The sequence below is a fragment of the Megascapheus bottae genome, chromosome 20, assembly GCF_031878675.1.
Source record: "Megascapheus bottae isolate mThoBot1 chromosome 20, mThoBot2.hap1, whole genome shotgun sequence".
NCBI lineage: Eukaryota > Metazoa > Chordata > Mammalia > Rodentia > Geomyidae > Megascapheus > Megascapheus bottae.
Window position 1 is genome coordinate 43,739,613 of NC_143528.1, and position 14,600 is coordinate 43,754,212.

At 46.0% G+C, this 14,600-nt stretch overlaps 1 protein-coding gene across 1 annotated transcript in view; it reads right to left on the minus strand.

The window, feature by feature from the left end:
* Dlgap2 (DLG associated protein 2) overlaps positions 1–12,017 on the minus strand; it is a 496,365-nt gene extending 484,348 nt beyond the window's left edge. The window contains exon 1 of the mRNA XM_090353712.1: positions 11,852–12,017. The gene's annotated coding sequence lies outside the window, so the exon portion shown is untranslated. The remainder of the gene's footprint in view (positions 1–11,851) is intronic.
* Between the last annotated feature and the right edge of the window lie 2,583 nt (positions 12,018–14,600).

Below are 14,600 nucleotides of genomic sequence, written 5' to 3' on the forward strand. Positions count from 1 at the left end.
ATAATCCTCTTACTGGATTAACACACAAACGCATCTGGTAAGACTCCATTAAATTAGAAAAGCATAATATGCCCATAGGTAATTATAAATTCAGGGCGGTAATATGGAGCTGGTGGAAGACAAGAGCCCTGCTCCTGAGGTCTGTGAGATAATAGAATTTCCACCGATTTCTCCTTCTCATGGACTCGGGGGAGCCAGGAACAGCTCAGCAAGTCAAGGTGAACCTGAGTCCCAAACTATTGCCCCACTGTGAGCAGTACCTGGTTTGGACATAATGAGATGTGAGGTAAAGTCTTCTGGAAAACTTCCAAAAGTGTTATCCCTGAGATGATGAAACAGAAAGCTTTTATGGCCACAATAGTGAGCAAACCACACTGTACTCACTGCTAAGTGTGACACTAAGGAAGGTGGAAGAGCCAAAGTCTGGGCCCAAAGGCCCACCTGTACCATCCTCCAAGCTCTCTCCTCTCTTGTTGGCTGAGGACCTACAGATTGACCATGAAAGCCTCTCAATAATGTCATAGCAACCAGAAACTAGAACTGGATATCAAACCATCACCCTAGGAGGAGAAAAGAAAGCTATTCTGAACTCTTAACATAGTCAGAGGATCACTTACACATGATAGTCCAGTGACTTACAAAGCTTAAAGAGCAAGTCCTGCTACTGGCAATTATCAGTACACAGTGATGCCAAGACAGGGGAGACTAAAGAGAAGACAAACAGAAAATCCTGGATCCCAGGTGATAGTTGTACAATCTGAACTTTTATTACAGGACCTGACAAATATTCTTGTCCAAATCCCCTTTGTGGGACTGTCCACATGTGAAGCCAAGAACATTTTGATATGAACAGGTTTTTAAAAAGAAAAAACTCAAAACCACTACCAACTTAGCATTCATAGATACAGTTATACTTCTATCTGTAGTAGTTCATTCATTCATTCAACAAACATTTACCACATACTTCTTGCTCCGCAATGCTTTTGGTGCTTGGGACAAAACAGTGACAAAGATGAACAAAATCTTCTGCACAGGGATCAAATATGACTACTAACTCTGTCTGTAGGAGGCCATGCAAGCTCAGCCAGACCTCAAACAAGTCACCTAGGTTCTCATCCTCCATTTATCCTTCCACTCTATGCAGAGAGTAGCAGTGTTTACCTCACAGCAATTTGAGAACTAAATGAATTAATGAGGGTGAGATATTTAATTAATGCTTATCAGAATGCCTAGCACATAGTAAGAGCCCAATAATGTTACTTATTATTAGAGAGCCATTAGAAATTTTAAAAAGCAAACCATACAACACATGACAGGGGAGGAGAACAGCAGGTGATGGGATGGCTTTTGGCTGTACCACAAGTGTAGAGATGAGCGAGGAAGGGAGTAAGATGTGTAGGTAGTCCACCAGGGTAAAGACCCTGACCTGGAACATGGCTGGAGGTACAGGGCAAGCAAGGAAGCTGTACTACAGGCAGGAAAGGGAGCAGACAGGCTGTGCAGGCTGGCACAAACCATCCATGTAGCTGCCTTGACTCGGGTTTTACAATAGGATCCTCCATCTGCCTGCTAGATTCCAAAAACTTCAGAGAAATGGAAGATAATGCTTCCTGTCTTTTAATCTGTTTCCTTCAATACACAAGACATGAACACCTTGTGGTATTAGTTTTTCTTTTGTCTTCACAATGGTTGCATAACTTTTTACAGCATGACTGTTTCATATCTAGTTTATTTAATCTCCTACCATTGTTTTCCAGTATGACACAATGAAACAAAACTGGAGTGGATACCTGCTTAGTTAACTTCCTATAAATTCTTAATTATTTCCATATGGTAAGTTCTCAGAAGTGAATTGCTGGGATTAGTTATAGGCAAAGAAAGTTTTCTTTTTGTTATTTTGCTTGTTGCTTGAGTGCTATGCTTAAGAATATTAATGCCAGGTGTTGGTGGCTCACACCTGTAATCCTAGCTACTCAAGAGGCTGAGATCTGAGGATCAAGGTTCAAAGCCAGCCCAGGCACAAAGGAACCTGAGACTTTTATCTCCAACTAACCTTTAGAAAATGAGAAGTGGGGCTTGGCTCAAGGATAGGACAGTAGCCTTAAGCTGAAGAGCTCAGGGACAGTGCCCAGGCCAAATTCAAGGCCCATGATACCTCCCCCCCACACACACACAAAAGAATATTAAGTATCATTAGAGAAGCAAGAGAGTAGATTAAACTGAGGAGTAAGAAATATTATTTAGTTACCCATCTTTCACAACAAAAATAAAACTTTGAACATAATTATAGTGACAACCCAGAGCATTTTGTTTTAGACCAAAAGATGTTATATATTAAAATGACCACAAGTTATGTTGAAAGGGTAACTTTTAACTGTTTATGAAAATGTTTGAATTATCTACACAATAGTTTTTATACATTTTTAACAGAGGTTATGTGAAAATTGGTTTAGAAACTGTCAAAATACTATACGAAAATGTCATAAATAAAAAATTGTGTGAAAGTACTGGGGCTTGAACTCAGGGCCTTGGAGCTGTTCCTTAGCTTGTTCCTTAAAGCTAAAACTCAAATAGTTGAGCTTTTTGGTGCTTAATTGGAAATTCAGAGTCTCACAGACTTTCCACCTGTACTGACTTCAAACCACAATCCTCAGATCTCAGTCTCCAGAATGGCTAAAATTACAGGTGTGAGCCACTGGTGCCCAGCTCAAAATTGGCTTTTGTTTTTAAAAAGCCGAAGGTATCATGCTAAAGGCAAATAAAGTAGATATATAAATCTACTGATGCGTTTTCAAATTAGTTTATTTTAATGTCAGAATAATGTATAGAGGGATTACAGTTACATTCATCAGGTAATGGGTATATTACTTCTCAAAGCTTGATACCCCTTCTCATGTTTTTGTCTCCCTTTCCCTTTCCCAACCCCTCCCAATCATCTTGTTTTCCCCCTTCCCTTTCCTATTTCAAATAAATAAACATATATACAATATACCAGGTAACAAAGTCAGAGACAGTAACCATATGAGATTAGCATAGTGGAAAAAAAGAGACAAGAAGTAACTTCACATAATACATCAAGAACAACAATCACAAAGATAAACCTCTTGTTTCCATAACCTAGAGTTCCCTTCATTTAGTTTCATCCTGTGTGATCGTATATGCATAGGTTTTGAGCTATTGTCATCCTCCGCTAGGAGAATGAGTCCTAGATGTATACTAATTATTACAAATGAGGGAAGCCATTGAGCCTATGCTCCTTTAGGTCTGACTTACTTCATTTAACTATGATTTTTTCCCAAGTCTTTCCATTTCCTTACGAATGTGGCAGCATAGAAGTCCATTGTGTATAAGTACCAAATCTTCTTGACCCATTCATCTACTGAGAGGCAACTACATTGGCTCCGTATCTTAGCTATGGTAAATAATGCTGCAATGAACATCATTGTGCTAGTAGCTTCAGTATGACCTTATAACACACTTGTACACATACACACAACTTATACACGCATACCCAACCTAAAGAGGTGATAAAGAGCTAAATAAGGAATCAGTGGTGTCACAAGGAAATCAGTGTCATAGATTTACTTCTCATTTCATTACTGTGGAACAACAGAATTCCCTTCACAACTGTCTCCCAAGGACAGGTCCTGGCCCTTAGGCATGAGGCTACACAGGCACTGCATCCCTTCTTAGTCCGTGCCCTCGCAAATCACAAAGCAACGACTATGAGGGTGACTTCATCTGGCCCTGGGCCTGGAAGACATGCCATAGGGAAGCAATGTTCACTTCCATCTGGAAGAATAAGAATGAAGAAAGATTGAACAGAAAAGAGTTGTTAAGTATACGCAAAAGCATGGACCTCTGCTGGTGAGTGGCCAAATTAAAGGCCAAGGAGCAACAACCAATGATGGGGATGGGATGAGAGCACAGAGTCAGAACATCATGGAAGGGATGTTTAGGAGAAACAGGCTAGAGCTAGGGGAATCTCAACGTCATGATAAGAATATGCAACTCATGAACACATCTACTGTGCTCAGAAAGGGCATCCTGGCCTTAGGAGTTGAGTATGAACAGGACAAAGGAACTGCCTTCTACTGGCACATGACAGTACACAGAGAAATTTACCATACTCAATCTTCTGGGGCCAGGGAAGATTTGTCAAGATATCAAGCTCTAATTGGGTAAAGGAGCACTTCTCCCAAAAGAGCAAGAGGGGAGAGGGGAGAGAGGAAATGAAACCATCTGGAGACAATGCCATGGTCTCTGATTTATCACGATTTGATTTTGCTTTTCAACTGTTGGATGGTAGAAAAATGTACTCATAGCTATTTTTCTCTTTCAGTATAGTATTTAATAATTCATAGTTCATATAAGATACTCAACCTGGCACTATAAAATTGGCTTTGTAGATGGTTTTGCCCAATTATAGGCTAATTTGACCATTCAGATAATGTTTAAGACAAAATAGGCTAAACTATAACATTTATATTCAGGTGCATTAAATTCATATTTAACTTTACAGTATTTTAAATTAATAATGAGTTTCCAGGGAGTTTCTCTATCTTAAGTGAAGGATTACTTATAAATTTAAGGATGGCCTGGTCACTTCAAAAAGACTTGATCACTTAAGCTAAAACAGGTTCACTGGGTGCTTCAAGACCAACCTTAGGAACTTAGATGAATAAAATTCAAGAAACTTGAGTTGTGCACAGGAAATACATCATGAGTTCATATGTATTTTATTTTATTATTTTTGCCAGTCCTGGGACTTGAACTTGGGGCCTGGGCAATGTCCTTGGATGCTTTTTGATCAAGGCTAGCATTCTACCACTTGAGCCACAACACCACTTCCGCTTTTTCTGTGTATGTGGTACCAAGGAATCAAAACCAGGGCTTCATGTATGCTAGGCAAGCACTCTATCACTAGGCTATGCTCCCAGCCCCCATCATATATATTTTAAAACCAAGATATAGTGGAACTATCAATGATGCATAGGCATGAAAACTCAGCTTGTATAATCACATTGTTTACCACCTGCCCTCATCAATATTATGTGTTTTTTTTTAATTTCCTTCAAAGTCTATCACAAAACACTAATGGGAAAAATATTTCTGTATTTATTTAACTCCTACATAATACATGGCCTCATCTACTATGAAATATCTCTTTTATAATTTAGCACTATAGAGTAAAAATCCTTACTAAAAATAGCCTTTTCTCCTCTGCAAACAGTTCCTGGCTTCAAGAGGGCTTTGTTTCCAGGAAGGCCATTTACCTAGTGCTAGGAGAGATCCCCAACAACCACAGGTCCTCTGTTTTTGTTTTGTTTTGTTTTTATAGTCAAGAGGTCTTTGGGTTTTTTTTTACATCTCTTAGGCTATGAATTCATAGGGGATAGGTTGCAATAGCTCAGGTTCCTTCCCGTTGGTTCTCACAAAGTGTGTTTCTTTGAGTGGAGCAGGCTGGTGCTTCAGTTGAACCTTTCTCTTTGGCTTCCTTCTTTTTTCTGGTTATTTTCCTTCACCCATTTCAAGAAGCTATCTCGGCTCTTAGAGTGCTTAATATATTCAATATGCACATTAATCCTCTTGGCAAGTATCTTGCCCTAACTTGTTTGTTCACAACAATGCCAACAGCATGCCGGGTAACATTGAAGACCCTTCCAGTTTTGTCATGATAACATTTATGGGGCCATTGTAGATTCTCATGTACGTGGTCAAAGGAACAACTCCATGCTTCCTGAAGGGCATAGATTACATGTACCCGGTACCTCTCCTCTTCCTTTGTGTTCGTCATTTTGGCAAATTACTGGAAGATGGTGGTTCCGGCCAAAACGTGGTCCTCTGCTTTCAATAGTATCCCTAGAGCTTTTCTTTCCTGGAAAGGCATCTAAAAGCCTAGGCTGATTGTCCTGGTTTTTGTTGTTCCAATAACTGGAATATGCCACTATAAGTTCTGCTTCCAGTCAGGGCTCACTGGCGGAGCTGAGTATGGGAGGGGCTTTCTCCAACAGGTAGGATGCATTCACATTGCATGGCAGCTACACAGGAAAACCCTGTAGTGAGAAATATCTTTGGCTCAAGAACTGGTTTCTGATGTCCAGCAGGCTAGTTGACCAGCAGCAGCACTGGAATGTGTGCTCTTAAGAGCCATGGCCGCCATGGCCTCTGGGGAAGGGATGGAGAACAAACAGGCAAAGAGAACGATAGCCAGTAATCACTCTTGTGAGTCTTTGTGAAAGGATGATTTGAAAAAAAAAACACTGAGGTATTGATGGAGACTCCTGGTTATCAAGTGAAGTCAGTGCACAGCAAGACAATGGCTGAACAGAAGTCAGCAGTTTACATATGAACTTTAGCTGTCTTTTCCAGGATGGATGTGGACTCCAAGCCAGTTGTCAAGCCAGCAAAACATCTCACTCCTGTAATCACAGCTACTCAGAAGGCAGATATTGGGAAGATTGCAAGCATCTAGGCAAAAAGTTGGTGAGGCTGTACTCTCCACTACTACTTTCACATAGTGATATGGAGTCAGGCCAGTCAGGCAAAACCTCAAGACCCTATTTTTAAACTAGCTGAAGCAAAAAGAGCTATAGTGAGGCAGGGAGTTTGATCTAGTGGTTGAGTGCCTGCCTAGCAAGCATGAAGACCCAGGTTCGATTCCTCAGTACCACATACATAGAAAAGGCCAGAAATGGTGCTATGGCTTAAGTGGTAGAGCTCTAGCCTTGAGGAAAAACCCCAAGGACAGTGCTCAGGCCTTGAGGCCAAGCCCCAGGACTGACAAAAAATAAAACAGCTGTAGTAATAGAGCCTCTGCTTAGCAAGTATGGCACTCTGGAGCTCAAACTCCAGTTTGAATGGGCATTTAAACACACACACACACACACACACACACACACACACACAGAGAGAGAGATATTCTCTATGCTACTGCTCTAATGTCTTGGAAAGAAGAAGTAACCAAAAGCAGTTTTGGAATTTACACTGGAGTCCCAACATTCTATGACCTCAAGCCTGGTGGCTGGTCCTGAAAACTGGAATGTTTTTGTCATAAATGTGTGTGAATTACCATGCTCAGGTTTGCACACAGAGTACCTAGAAACAAATGAACATATTTAGGTGATAGTAATGAGCCAGGATGCTTATATTATGAAAACTATTATGTAGGTAAAAGTATAGTTGATTAAGAGTAATTTTAACTGCATGAAATGTTTTGCCCACTAACTTCCTGTGTGGTAGGCTCTACTTCTTTTATAGGCAACATGCTGCAATGCTCTAAATACAACTCCCATCTGGATAAAATGATGAATCATGGTTATTTTTATAATAGCCAATGAATGATCAGATATATCCATTCTAAAGGTCAATAAATAATATATTTAATTAGCTTCTTGTAAAATCTACGATCAAATTGTACAATATTTCATAGCTTAACAACTGAAATGACATTTTTCCTCAAATAATTATGAAAGAATTATATCAGTTCTTCATTTCATCCTTACAGAAGATAATGTGTTAAAATCAGAAACAACAAATGCTCTAACAAGGAAAATATTACAGTCCTTCAGTTTCAGACTTGGTAAAGTTCTGAGTATATAGGACCCAATGTAATTTAAATTCCAGGAGGTATATTTTTGTTTTTAATAATAATCTTGGAATTTCTAACAAAGTAAAAATTGAAATGGATTGCCAGGTGCCTGTGGCTCATTCCTGTAATCCTAGCTACACTGGAAACTGAGATCTGAGGGTCAAAGGTCAAAACCCCCCAAGCAAGAAAGTCTGTGAAATGCTTATCTCCAATTAATTACCAAAAAGCCAGAAGTGGAGCAATGTCTCAAGTGGTAGAGCCCATTTGATAGTGCCCAGGCCCTGAAGAAATAGATTTCCATATAAAAACATATATATATATATCATTTTGGGAGAAATAGCACTATGCAATATGAAGTCTACAAAATAAAAATATTGCTTTTAATGCACCTAACACACAAGTAACCAACGACACACCAAAACCTCCTACTTCCTTGAGTAGCACAACTTGGTAAGATTTGTACTATCACTGAAAAGTCCGTTGGGAGTGACAATCTGGGATGTAAGCCAGTGGGAGGGAAAGGTGAAAGGAATGGTGAGGTGGAGGTGAACAAGATTAAATACTTCTATACATGTATAAAAATAATAAATCCCATTAAAACTATTTGAAATGGGAGAAGGAAATGAGAATTACTAACAGAATGAGCAATTTAATCAGCATATATTCTGTGCATGCATAGAAATGTCACGGTGAAACCCCTTTGTAAAATTAGGATACATGAGTGGAAACAAGAGTAAAACATGTCTTTGAGAGAGAACAATGTTCAGTACTATGAAAAGCTGACCAGGAGTGCCTATCTTGCGGTGAAAAAGTTCTAATTTCATCCCTTTGAACTATTGCATGCAGTGCTCACTTTGCTTAGGTGCTTACCCTTTAACCTGAATGGCAACATTTTTACACAATTGTTCCATAGCGTGAAGATTTCACATTTGTAGATTCCTTACTGAAGGGAAAAGAGGATGAGGAATAGGGAGAGAAGGGGTAAGGGGCTATAAGAAAGAAAAAGCAACTCTGATGGGGCTTCTCAGATTAAATCACACATTTATTGGATGAGACCTATGCTGTGATAGGAGAGGGGTAGGAAAGCTGAGGCAGGACTATTTCCTATTTTATATCCAGAATTCTCTCAGTCCAGAAGTGATGGGCCTGCGAGTCTTACAGCAGATGAGGGGTATTAAAGGTTCTCATTTGCTTTCTTCCAAATCATGGAAAGGCACGTCAGCAAAAAGGACAGGGCACACACACTATACAATTACCACCAGAGCCATGGAAAGGGAACCGCATGCACACTCCACATCACCACTGGAGCCAAAGCCCAGTGGAGCCACCCCGATGCCTGCACAGGATGATTTGGCTACTGGAAAATCCTGATTAATGGCATTTCTTTCACACCAGAGTAACAATTTGTCCTGCCAAGAATTACTACTTTTTCGTCATTTCACCATTTTTTGCCTTGGCTATGTCTATTACCTTCTGCAGAGACTAAGAGGAAGTAAAATGAAAACGACTCTATAATGAACTTCAACCTCAAATCTGCATGCTCTTCTAAAGAGGAAGGGGTGGGAGGGGAGCTCTGCTAGGTCTGCCTGAGACTGGAGAGGAATATTGAATGGGCTCTGGACTCCCTGGGGTCATGTCAAGATTCCTGGTTTTCTAATTACAAATGGAGTTGATTACAAATGGAATTTATCCTCCGCAAATAAGAGTTTTCTTTAAACTACAGATCGATTACTAGGGTCCGTGGTTCCAGTCTGTACATGGTTGCACCAAGGTACGCCCCGACTGGATGCTGGGAGTCAAACCCAAGGCCCCAGGTCACGGGCCCTCCCTCCCTCCAGCCTCCAAGACTCCAGGAAAAGCCGCTGTACTTAAATCTAGCTCTGAAACCACCCACAAAGCAGAGGATGAATTCGCTGTCCTTCCCTTTATTTTTAATCAATATGAGAGCCGCCGTAGGTAAGTCAGTCATTTGGATTCCAACCATGGCCAGAATTGCCATTCATTTAAGAGAAAGCTACTGGCACGACGTGCGCCAAGAAGTGCAGAAGAGCCACGCAGGGTGGCTTCGAGTTCCAGGTATGAATGGCGTGGCGCCTGCGGGTCACTCGCGTGCTCCCTGCACCTGCGACCCCTCAGGCCCGAAGAGGAGCTCCGCCTGCGCCCCCCCCCCCGTGACTCTCCAACTGAGAACCCCCCGTGCCTCTCCACCTGCGACCCCCTCAGTGCCTCTCCACTTGCGATCCCCCTCGTGCCTCTCCACCTGCGATCCCCCCGTGCATCTCCACCTGCGACCCCCACGTGTCTCTCCACCTGAGAACGGCCCCCCGTGACTCTCCAACTGAGAACCCCCCCCCGTGACTCTCCAACTGAGAACGCCCCCGTGCCTCTCCACCTTCCACACCTTGTGCCTCTCCACCTTCGACCCCCCCGTGCCTCTCCACCTGAGAACCCTTCCGTGACTCTCCAACTGAGAACCCCCCGTGCCTCTCCACCTGCGACCCCCCCCTTCGTGACTCTCCACCTGCGACCCCCCCAGTGCCTCTCCACCTGAGAACCCCCCCCCGTGACTCTCCAACTGAGAACCCCTCCGTGCCTCTCCACCTGCGACCCCCCCAGTGCCTCTCCACCTGAGAACCCCCCCCCCGTGACTCTCCAACTGAGAACCCCTCCGTGCCTCTCCACCTGCGACCCCCCCAGTGCCTCTCCACCTGCGACCCCCCGTGCCTCTCCACCTGCCACCCCCCCAGTGCCTCTCCACTTGCGATCCCCCTCGTGCCTCTCCACCTGCGACCCCCACGTGTCTCTCCACCTGAGAACGGCCCCCCGTGACTCTCCAACTGAGAACCCCCCCCGTGACTCTCCAACTGAGAACGCCCCCGTGCCTCTCCACCTTTGACACCTTGTGCCTCTCCACCTGCGACCCCCCCAGTGCCTCTCCACCTGCGACCCCCCCGTGCCTCTCCACCTGCGACCCCCCGTGCCTCTCCACCTGAGAACCCTCCCGTGACTCTCCAACTGAGAACCCCCCCGTGCCTCTCCACCTTCGACACCTTGTGCCTCTCCACCTTCGACCCCCCCCCAGTGCCTCTCCACTTGCAATCTCCCTCGTGCCTCTCCACCAGCGACCCCCCCGTGCCTCTCCACTTGCGACCCCCCCTCGTGCCTCTCCACCTGCGACCCCCCCCCAGTGCCTCTCCACTTGCGATCTCCCTCGTGCCTCTCCACCTGCGAACACCCCGCCCCATGCCTCTCTACCTGCCGCCCTTCCTGCCTCTCCTAACTCTTCCAGAGCTTCCAGACCCTGAGCCTCCTCCATGGCACAGCCGTGAGATGCGAGGAGGGTGGCTGAGTAGGAGAGGCAGAGGCGCCCCCGCCCTGCCGGCCCCACCTGGCCCGAGCCTGGCAGAAAAGCCAGTGCCTGCCGCCCCCCACCCCCTCGCCGCTCAAGGCTGTAATAATCACATCCTCATTATTTCTCCCGCGATCGTTAGGGAAGAAGCCCGAGAACAGCAACAGCCGCTGCCGGGGGAGGCTTGGTTACAAAACCCTGCGCTGGGTAGCGCCTTGCTTAGCAACCACCCTAAAAAAGCCCCCGTGCTCCCCGCGCTCCCGGGAGAGCAGGGCGGCGGCCGCCCCCTCCCGGCTGGCGCACACCGCTCCGCCCGGCTCGGGGCGGTCACGGCTGCGACCCCGCGCCTGGAGCCCCACACCAAGCGCCCCGCCCGCCGCGCGACCCTCGTGCACCACGCGGTCTCCCCGCACCTTTCAGTCATTCCCCGCCGGGTCCGCGTGTCCATCGTGGGCTTGGAGGGACAGTACGGGTCCCAGGCTGCCTGCCCCCACTCACTCCCTGCCCTAGACTCCAGCAGGCAGCCAGTCAGCCCCAGACCCGCCGGTGCCAGCAGGCTGCGCCCCCTCCCCGCAAGGCAGAGCGGGGAATTTCACACCTCCGCGGCGCCTAGCTCCAAGCCGGGTCCCGTGCCTGGCGAGTCCAGGGTCCTGGCGTCCCTGGCCGTAGGCACGACGATACAGCCCAGTGAAGACCACAGCGCCGGACCCCATCCCCAGCACAGCCTCCACCAGGGTCCATCGCGCCCGACTGGTGCGTGGCCAGCCCACCCCCCCGCTCTTAACCCAGGCGCCCTCAAGGAGCCCCCTTCTCTGGGTTGGTCACGCTCGCCCCTCTTCTCGCCCCGACGGCTCCCGCTACCCCGCGCCCGGTCCCCGCGCTGGGGTCCCCGCGCCCCAGGCGGCGCGCACCTTTCTCAGTGCAGACATCCTCGGTGCTCCTAGTTCAGCAGGTGCGGGGCGACATGGCGAGGTGGCCGCTCCTTAGGCCAGCAGGCTCGCGCGGCTCCACAACCAGCTGTTAGGCTCTAGGCTCTGTGGGTCTGTCCGTCCGTCCGTCGCTCTTGGTCCGTCTGTCTGCCGCTACCTCCACTGCTGCTGCGCGCTCCGACCGCGCTCCAGCCCCGCGCACGGTCGGCTTTCACGGCCAGCGCCTGCGCACTCAGCGCCCGGGGAGGCACCGGCGCACTGGGGGGCGGCCGGCGCGCGACTCCTTCTGGGGAAGGGCCGGGCGCCCGCGCGCCCCCGGAGAGCGCCCGGGCCAGCGCGCGGCGGGCACCAAACGGCCGAGTCCCTGGCCGCCGGCGCGCGAGGTCCGGGAGCGCGCACACGGCCCGCCGGCCGCGCACCTCTAGCCCAACTGTTGCATGGCGAGCCTGGTCACTCAAGGACTGGCGCAGCAGTGCTGGCCATGTCGGGCGCTGCTCCTCCTCTGCCAGCTTAGAAGTTAACCTAGGAATCCACGCAGACCGTTCAGTGCCCATGCTGAATAGACATACGGATCTGCTGGAATATTCCTCGTGGGAGTCAAGTGCGGGGCAAAGTCTTCTCCACGCCCAGCCCAGTTCGTGGGGAAGACGGAGGGCACAGGACAAGATTTGCCCTCCACCGTTTGCATGGCATTCCTACCTGCAGAGCCTGCTGGCTCTGTGCGCGGGGCAGCAGCATCTATCAATGTTTCTGCAGGCTACTGCCTGCCCTGCTGTGGGACTACGTGGTGCTGCTCAGGAAAAGAAGGGTTCCCCAAGGGCAGGTCTCTTATTAACAAGCCTGGCTGCCCAGGCTCTCTGGGAGTGGTGAGATGCGTCTTTGGCCGGCTGTTTGCTGTTGCAGCACGTGATAAAAAGAAAGAATTCATCCACCCATTCGTCCAGTAGAAGTTGAGTTGGCAAATTCAGCAACATTTGCTATGCTGCCACAGACCACGTGGCAATTGTGGGAAGCTCTTCTGGAGAGGGTAGGCCCTTCCGGAAGAAAAGCTGCTGTAGACCTGACCTTGAGAATGTCATTCAGTCCAATTTTGGTGCAAGTGCTGTGCCATAAAGGTCTTTCCCACAACCCTAAATATGTCTTTGAAAAGTAAGATTTTTTAATAAGACAAAAGCTTAAGGGCCAAAATGAATGTTTTGAGTAAAATGAATGGGGTTGAGATTAAGAGAAATTGGGGGATCAAAGAAGATTGGAATGGCACTGATTAAAACATGATCATAAACTGCTTTGTTGAATGGCCACTCCTTAAGGATAGTAAAAACATTTACTTAAAAATTCTTGGTGGCTCATGCCTATAATCCTAGCTACTCAGGAGGCTGAGATCTGAGGATTGCGGTTGAAAGCCAGCCTGGGCAGGAGAAAGTGAGACTCTTATCTCCAATTAACCACCTGAAAACTGGAAGTGGTGCTGTAGTTCAAGTGGTATTATGCTAGTGTTGAGGTGAGAAGCTCAGCAAGAGCACCTAGGCCCAGAGTTCAAGCCCCATAGCCGACAAAGAAAAACAAAATTCCAAGGGCTTTAAGTTAAGAAAAATTCAGCCAGTCACTGGTGGCTCATGCTTATACTCCTAGCTAGTCAGAAAGTTGAGATTCAAACATCATTGTCAGAAGCCAGCCTAGATTCATGTCTAATTAACTAGCAGAAAACTGAATGAGACCCGGAGTACTAGTCCCAGTATCAGCACAAAAGAAGTGTCTGTAAGATTTTTTCATCCTATCATCCAAATATCAATCCATTGCTGTTTATTTTCAAAGCAAATTGCTAAACAATAAGTGATAAGATAGATAAGATATGGCCACATATTTTTCCTTAATGTTTTAAATATCTTCCAATTTATTTTCTCTGCCGAAACTAAAAAATACCTAGAGTCTTTTCTTGTTTGTTTTGGTTTGCTGGTCTTTGCTTTTTTGTTGGGTACTGATGTTTAAACTTGGGTCCTCATGCTTGCTCACTTGGAACTCTACTAATCTACCTCCATCCAGAGATGAAATCTCTGGATTTTTCTGCCCAGGATGGCTTTTAGCCTGCATCCTCTAGATCTCAGCCTTTTGAGTAGGTAGGATTACAGGTGTGAACCACGGGCATTCAGCACTAAAATAATTTTTAAATTGTCATTTTAATCTCTTACCAATAATTGTTTTCACCTTTTAGGAATGCAAATGACCTAAATGTTTATAATATGCTCTGAATATGTGGAGCAAGACAGAAAAAGAGACCATTGTTCATGTTAAAAGTTGAAGCAGTGATATGGAAAAGAAAAGTTGAAGCAGTGATATGAGATCAGGAATTGCAGTTGCTTTTCTGAAGGAAAGTTATGGATAGTTACTGGAGAATAAAAGGCAAATAACATTGTGATGTCAGGGAAGAATTCTGAGGACATCACTAGGTTAAGACATTGCATTAAATACTTTTAGGTTCTGTAACAAAATATGCTACAGAACAACTTAAAGGAAGAAGTGTTTATTTTGGCTCTTAGTTTCAGATGATTATATCCATAGTTGCTTGAATACGGGCTATGTAGAACACTGTGGTAGGAGGAGCAGCATGTGGCAAAGAAGCATTCTCATCTCATGACAGGCAAGAGGCAAAGAGAACCAGACAAGAAGGAATCACAGACAAGATACCCAAAAGTATCACTCCCTAGGTGGGAATCAATCATTTATCACATGC